The sequence below is a fragment of the Alligator sinensis genome, unplaced genomic scaffold (assembly GCF_000455745.1).
Source record: "Alligator sinensis unplaced genomic scaffold, ASM45574v1 scaffold1355_1, whole genome shotgun sequence".
Lineage (NCBI taxonomy): Eukaryota > Metazoa > Chordata > Crocodylia > Alligatoridae > Alligator > Alligator sinensis.
In genome coordinates this window covers 883605-891956 of record NW_005842435.1, presented here as the reverse complement: position 1 = coordinate 891956, position 8352 = coordinate 883605, and the positions used below count along the sequence as shown (strand labels likewise).

Genomic DNA, 8352 nt, shown 5'->3' with positions numbered 1-8352 from the left:
AAATGTGCTTTTTGCTCTCCCCTGATCCTGGACTATCTAGTTCATTGGCTGGTGGCTGATATAGATAACTGAGGCAAGGGGAAAGCTATGCGCATTCCCTCTGCCACCTCCTCTATATTAGAAGCAACAATGGGGTTGGTGAAAGAGCAGCTACATTTACTCTGTGCCAGCTAAAGATTCACCTATGGAAAGGAGAACCTCCATTAATAGAAAGCATGGGGTTAGGGCTACCACACATCACTGGAATGGAGAAAAGGGACCAGAGGAGAGGCCCAGCATTAGAGTAGCTGTTGATTTTTTCACCATCTGCACTGTCTGAAAAGAGAGCCCTGTCCATGGGCATTGTTGTAAAATTGTGCCTAATTCCTTTGAAATTATGGCTGTTGTTATCCACTAGGCTCTCTGAAAATGTTTGGTGCTGCTTGGGAGAGAACACCCCATCAACATGAAAAACATACTCCAGGGTTGAACAGCTTGTTCCTACCTCATGTCTTCAAATCAGCAGCAGAACAGAACTTTATAACTTCAACACTCTTCCCTTTTTTCCAGCAACTGTACTATTTGATTTTCTTTCTTCAGACAAAATTTTTTTACACCATTTTATCAAATGTTCCAGTATCTGTAATCTAATTCAGTATGGAATAGGGGATGGGGAAATCTAGGAATGAAAAAAAATATTTCCTTGCTTTCTGTGAATTCATTACCCAGCCCCAACTCCAGCACTCCTTTTGAATCTGAGCCACTGTCCCTTGTGATTAACAGTCATTGGATAACATAGATGCAATGGGGAAATGTCTGTCCCCTTAGAAGTAAGCCTCCAGACTAGGAGAAAGAGCTTTGTAGGGCTATAGTTATCTCACTGAGCCACAAACTCCACAACTTGCTAATGCCACCTGGCCCCACATATCTCCTGACCTTGGCTGTCCAAGTGGCATGCTTTAAAAGCAGTGAAAGAAAAAGGCCTGGATAACACCTAATTTTTGCATGGTGGTTAATGCCTCACTTTTGCCATGGTGATTAGCACACTGAGCTTGGATGCTAAAGAGGTGTAGGTTCAAACCCTGCCTTTGCATGAGGAGGTCCCAGAACTTGGGTTTCTACCTTCTTGGAAGTGTTCTTACCCCTAAGCTCTTAGGACTAAAATATGAGACAGCTCTTCTCCCCCCCAGAGTCATAGAGTTATGACTACCTGCACCTCTGGACTTGCATGTAAATATATAGCAGCACACATACCTCACTCATCCCTTCTATAGGCTAGGCTGGGTTGGGCACCCTCCACCTCTCCTGTTTAATCTATAGCCCTGAGTCTGGTGCCTGCCCTCAGCACCTCTTATACATTTTACAACAGGGGGTCATTGGCTAAAAGACCAAAATTATTCCTGGAGCACTGTTGCAAGTCTTCCTCCTTCCAGCTGAATACCCTTGCCAGCAACAGATCGAGCTGGCTCCCTCTTGCTTGCTATCCTTCTACGACCTATGAATCATGCATAGTTTTCTACACAATAGCTCTGCTTCAACAGTTATGACAGTAAGAAAACTTGTCCAATGTTTTGTATAGGAAAACTAACTTGAACAATCATTAAACAGCAGTTTGTTTTCTGAAAAATAGTTGTGAAGTTTAGCCATAACAGAACAAGTCCCGTTTTCACTTCTGAAATATCATAACTAATTAAGCATCTCTTAAGTATTTTGTAGCTATTTAATGATCATGAGTTGGAACTATCCCTTTATTAAGTGCATAAGTGAAACTACTAAGAACCAGATTCTGTCTTTGAGCACCTGTTTGTGCTATGTAGTTAGGATGAAAAATAGTGGCCTTTTGGGAAGTGTGTGATTCTGTCCCTATGAAGTGCAGTTTCCATTGGCTGGGATTAATTATGAGCTGGATAAAAATCACATTACATTTTATTCAGAGATTCATGTTTATAAGGGTGGTAGTCATCAAAGGTTTAGTGCAGCACCTGAGTGGATAAATAATAGGGCAAATTCTGTTTTCCCTACTGGGTACCTAAATGGACTGAGGCACCTGAATGTGATTTTATTCCATCTTGTTCAAGTCCTGAAAATCCATTAATACATCTACTTTTATAAAACACCCTGTCATGTAACCCTTAAGATCGAGTCACAAAAAAGCAGTGAGGAGGAGAACATTAACAGGGTTTTTTCAGGGACTTGAGCAGGGTGAACTAACATTGTACTTAAATGCCTAAGTCTACCAAACAGCTGAAATAGAATCTGGCCCAATATGCCATCAGTCCTTCCTTCCTTCCAACATCCTTGTCCTCATGGGAAGGTATTTAGCAGAACTGGCAGATTCATTGGAATCTGACAGGCTGCACCATGAGCACAACTGCTATGGCCTTGAACTTGTGACCTTCAGTCTGTCAACCATGTGCTTTTAGCACCTGCATCCACACCACCCAACCCCCAGCCATCAGTGGTAATATAAAAACAAGCAGCAGTGGCTGCATCTACATGTTCATTAATGCACTATAGTTACTGCACATTAAGTTTAGTACTTGGATAACCAAGTACCAAATCAGTGCACAGTAGCACCAGTGTACAGGATTTTACAGATGCTAACTGTGCACTAGCCTAATACTACTGTGCAGTAGTGTATTAGCACAGGTTTTGCCTGGAATGCTACTGTGCAGTGTTATTAGGCTTCTGCTCAGTTAGTGTCTTGTGTAGACACACCCAGGATCACAGGAAGATTAATATTTCCTATATGGGGTGCAGTGAAAAAAACTTATTTCTGTGCAAATGCACATCCACATGTACAAAGTGCATTGCCACACATGCATGTACAGGAAAGTCCTGGAGTCTGATGCTCTCCCATAAGCAGTTTGTTATTCTGGATATTTGAAAAACACAGGTTTAATTCTGCTTGGACACCTGATTTCTCCCTCTCTATAGTTTTCTTGTAAAAACATCATCGGGTAAAACAGGTACATATTCTGCTTGTGTTATCTCCAGGGAAAGTAGAAACAGAAGCCCAGGCCACATGTAAAGGCAGTTGGTTCTACATGGAGGCAGTGGATCTAGTTAGAGCAAGAGTCCCATGTCAAACCATCATTTACTAGGTTTCTTGTTACTCTTGGGGATTCCATTCATAAAAGCCACCCCCTTTCCTCTCCCTATGCAGTGGGTATTGGTGTTTAGACGCGCTGCTGGTTTCATTTCTGCTGATGGTGATTCCTTTTCGTCTAATCATTCTGACAAAGAGTGGGAGAAGGAAAGGATTAATTACATTTTTCAAAAAGCAAACAAAAAACCTGAAGGAATTCCCTGATGAAGAAGTGGAAAAAGTCACTCCATCAATTGGAATGAAATGTGTACAGGAAACAAGAGGCGTGCGTGCACGACACTGTAAAGTGGGTAAATGCTTTTGCACTGCTCTAATGGTGTCTGTGTTTGCATATCTCGGTGGCATATTGCACAGCAATTCCGTCCACTGTAGGAATGGTGAAGGCATAATGTGCCTTAAATGACTTGGGGCACAGCAAACTAAAACTCCTTCGAGGAGTTTTAATTTGCTGCCCCTACAGCCGTGGAGTGAAGCATCAGGCTCTGTGCAGCTCCTCGGCTCTGCAGGAAGACCTGCAGGCAGCCTGGCAAAGCAGCTCCGCCCAAGAAAAGCGGTGAGCCTGATTTTTTTCCCCCCCCACTGGAGCCTGCCTGCCTGCCTGAGCTGTGCAGGGGCCTGGTGCTTCCCTCTACAGCTGCAGTGCCCCCTGGGACTTCCTGAGTTGGGTGCCTGTGGGCCTGCCCCCCCCCTTCTCCCTCTTGCAGCCCAGGGACTGCTTTGCCTGCCAGCAGCCACTGGAGAAGCAGGCAAGTTAGTGGGGTTTGTGTACAACACAGGGGTTTGATCAACCCTAAATTGAAGCGGTGTTTTTTAAAAGCCACCACTTCAATTTAGGGCCCACATTTCATCTACACATGCCCAAAGTCTCTGCCTTAAAATTTAACTTTCTAATGCTCATTTTCTCATTAAACATGGAGAACCATATGGTGCCTTTTTGCCATTCATGAAGTTGGGGCAGTGTGAAGGTATTATTGCCCCAGGAGGAAATCTGAGACACTGGGTATGTCTACAAGTGATTCTACATTGCTGTAGCAATGTGCTACAGCAATGTAATGTCCACAGGTGTCCACATGTGACCAGAAGCTACTTCATCATAGTGGCATGCTCCCCTGCTATAGCATGCCACTACAGCAAAGTAGCTGCTAAAAATAACTGTGTGCTGCGTGTACAGTACAGTACAGGGAGATACTGTGCCATACTGTAGTACTTCCAAAAGGAAGTATTAAAGCACAGCACAGTAACAATGTCAACATAGGGCAACATATAGATGTGCCCACTGGGTATGTCTAAATGTGCAATTATGGCAGCACCTGAGTAAACTGTGGAGCTTATTGCTCTGGAGTTAATTGCTCCCAGGTGCACCATTTGAATGTGCACCTGGGAGCAATTAACTTTGGAGCAGTAAGCCCTGCAATTTATTCAAGAGCAGCATATGGAACCCGGGCAGAGCAGCCCCAGGTGGCAGGGACCCCCGGGGGCCAGCTTGCCTGCCCGAGGATGCTCTCCCTGGCTTAACATGATGCAGAGGGCCTGGCTAGGGCACGAGGAGCTTCAGTGTGGGGCTAGCCAGCAAGCAGTCTCCACACCACTGAAGCAGCCTTGTGCCCCAGCCAGCTGGGGCAATGTCTACATGTGCACTGCTACAGAGTTTTTTACTGTGCAGTAAATTAGTTTACTCCGGGCTAATAGGGGCACACATGTAGATGCTGAGACATTTATTGTGCAGCTAATTAGCCAACTACACAGTAAGTGTTTCATGTACCATGCCTATTTGAGGCATGGTAGGACTGCTTTGCAGTTATGCTAAGGCCCCTCCATACTTCTATGGCAGCATAAAGAAGCTATAATGGGAATAGAAATAGTCTTCTGCAATGCCTACAATGTGTCCCCAGCATATCAGAGGAGGGACATCCCAGAGCGTGCCAAATCTGGAAATTGACTGATGAAGTCACTCAAGGGGTGTCGCCTATGTTTCTCAAGCAGACTGAAGACCAGTCTCTCAGGAGTGACTGCAACAACTTTCTGCCAGCATTTCTAAGTTGGCACATGGAAGCACTCTTGGGATATTTCGCTCCTGGGATAGGACTAGGACACAGCGCTGACATGCCCTGAGTGTGCTTGCTTATGCTGGAAACGTTTGGCCTTGTAGTCTACCAAGGGTAGAAGGAACCATGGCCAGAATACACTAGGAGTGAAATTCTGTTTCCTTTTGTGTGCCCAAATGGCAGTTTTCTAGTCATGGAACTGGATGTGTTTAGCTCTCACCCCTGTACTGAAGATGAGTAACATGTGTGCATGAACTGAGATTGTGCAGTCAGCTACATACTAGTTGGGTTGCATATGTGTGAGAATGAAAAAAAGTAGGCAGAGGATGACTCTCTAGTGCAAGGGTGGGCAAAATGTGGCCCGCAGGCCAGATTCTGTCCGGCCCGCAAGGTCCCCCACAAAATTTAGAAAATTAATATTTATCTGCACCTGGTTGCCTCTCATGCGGCCCTTGATGACTTGCCAAAACTCAGTAAGTGGCCCTCCACCTGAAATAATTGGCCACCTCTGCTCTAGTGTTTTTTGTCTAGTAGGTGAGTGGTTAGGGTACTTGCCCAGGAAATAAGAGGTCTTGGGTTTCCAGGCTCCTCTCACCCAAGGGGAGACTGTATCTCTGATTTCCCAACACACTACCCTAACCATGTGCTACAGGTTAAATGTTACCTCGCCTTTCCTTTGAAGTTGACTTATTGAGGTGCCAAGAAATATGTGGGACCAGAAAAAAGTAAGCCAACTGCAGGATGTGTAACTCAGTGAGCTGGTTGCTGCCCTGAAAAATGTCTATTGTTGTTAAGTTGGACTCTTTCTCCCACTGGGGCAGAAAATTCTCCCCTGCTTTCTATTCATTCTAATGACTATTAAATTCAAGGTGCTCAGCTATTGGGTTTTAAATTGGATCTAACCACTATGCTACTGGGTCTGAAATACAGGAGGTCCACTCTTCTCCTCTTCCATGTACCACAGCTGGATTTCTAGCCAGCTGCTTTTCGTGATTTAAATGCATGTGCACATCCACAATGCATATAGGCTTGGCTAGTGTGTAGCCTACTGAGCACACACAGTTTATTCACACATGCTTACACATTCAACTTCAGGGGAAATAGAATCACAAACTGTGCATAAAGCCAAAAACACCACTTATGTGACTAGAAAGCTGCCATTTATTTTCAAAAAGAAAAATAGAATTCAGCCCTATGCCTCTGTCTATTCTCCTATACCCACAGTTGAAACCTGGTTGAAATGTTGCACATTTCAGCTGCTTTGTATCATAAACCAAGATATATCTTCTTTACTCTCAAGCATAAATGAGTTTTTGACAATTTTCTAACACTAACATATTGCTCATTCTTATAAGAAAGGTTCAGCTTTCCTAGCCCTGGTAAGAGATGTAACACATCATCAAAATTCTCCAAACTGAAAAAAAATAAGCATTGTGTCATCATGCATGTGTTCCATATTCCCTCCTCCCCTTATTTTTTTCTCTCGATAGCATTTTTGCAGATTGTCCTTGGCTATGCTATTTGTAATTACAGAAGGGAAGTTAAGAGCAGACTTCACAGGAAAATGATAGTACAGCAGGCATTAACTTGAAACTATATGTATAGCAAAGTGTATGTGAGTCTGTTGCCTCATTGCTAGCTACTTTGAAAGTTTGTTGGGTGTTTTTAGTAAAGATGAAAACACTACCTTTTATTACTCTTTGGATAATTTGTGGAGCTTTCACGTGTTTGATTCCACTGCTTTTAAAAAAATCACTTTCAAACTGTTTTCCACTATCTGAAGTTATTTCAAAAGGGGATGACGTTGACTTGCCTTCTAATAGTGGATGATAAATATCTGTGAGAGACCTTGAGGCATGACAATTAATAGTAAATCATGGTAAACAAATAACAGTAACCAGACCTAGACTTACTTTTATGCACAAACTCCATGGCAAACCTAAAGTTCGCAGAGGCTGGTTTTCATGAAAAGTTGCTTTATTACCAGTCCTGATCAGTTATTCAATATCAATTTTCATATTAGTCCTAAAACCTTGGGAGCATATCCTATACCATCTGTTAAGAATCTAAGTGGACTTTGATGCCAAAGTATGATCCTTTTCTGCACTGATCAAGTCCCTGAAAAAAAATGAATATGCCAATTTCTGTAACATACCACCATTTTAACATTAAGACAATGTCACAAAAGGCTGTAAGCAGAAAGAAGATCCAGCTACCTTTTCAGTAACTAATTTTCTGGGAATCGAGTGGGGTGAAATAGAATCACACATTAGCACCTAAGTCCATGTAAACAATTAGTGAATTAGCATGTAGCCCTTACTTAGCAAAAATGTGTTTGTATTGTAGGGAATATGCAAGAGGGAAGATTTATTCAGAACTACCTTTCAGTGGAACAATCTTATGGTTAGGAGGTATGTTAGATGAATTTATGGGCCCAAAACTGACTCCTTTAAGTCTGGGAAAGAGGTAGTTACACCAGCTATTTTCATTCAGCCCTACTATTTTCTTAAGCTAATCACCTAGCAAAGGAAGCAAGCAGTATACCTTTGGAGCAAAGAGGTGGTTACAGAGCAGTTAAGGGACACCTGCTATAGCTGAACCTAATTAAGCAAGAGAATAGGGTTGTTCAGAAGGGAAGAGGGCCATTTCATATGTGAAGCATAGAAGGTGATCAGGTCAGTTGTAATGAGCCATTAAACCATTGCTTCTGTTAAGTACCTGGTTTTTAGCATATGATAAAGTTATGATTTTTTTATTCTTAAGCCTATTCTCTGAATGTACTTGCAGGTGCCTTTTGACTATGAAGACTGTGAGGCCTTCCTTGCCCCAATAGGGTTCAATCCTGCTTCTTCTATAACTTCTCAGCACACAGGCCTTATGATTATACCACAAGTTAGCACTAGCTAAGGTCCTCTCCAGTACTCCTTTTAAAACTGAACCACTTTAATTGAACATTTATTAGATAAAATGGATGTAGGGAAGTGTAATGGGGAACTTTCTTTCCCACTGAGGAGAAAGGGTCAAGGCTGAAACCTAGGGCTTCCTCCCAACAGTCATACACCCTACAGTTTGGTCTTTTTCTTCTGATCTCACTTGTCTTCCTTTCTTGGTTGCCCAGGGGGCCAGTTTCAAAAGAAGCACTGGAGAAAGGCCTGAATGATGCCTACTCTATGGCATGATGGTTAAAGCACTATGGAAGGAAGTAAAAGATTTTTAGGT

General features: G+C 42.9%; 1 protein-coding gene across 1 annotated transcript in view; it reads left to right on the top strand.

Annotated features, from left to right (window-relative positions):
* Positions 1-8352, top strand: part of LRFN2 (leucine rich repeat and fibronectin type III domain containing 2) — a 63188-nt gene that overhangs the window by 32434 nt on the left and 22402 nt on the right. The gene's annotated exons all lie outside the window — the stretch shown is intronic.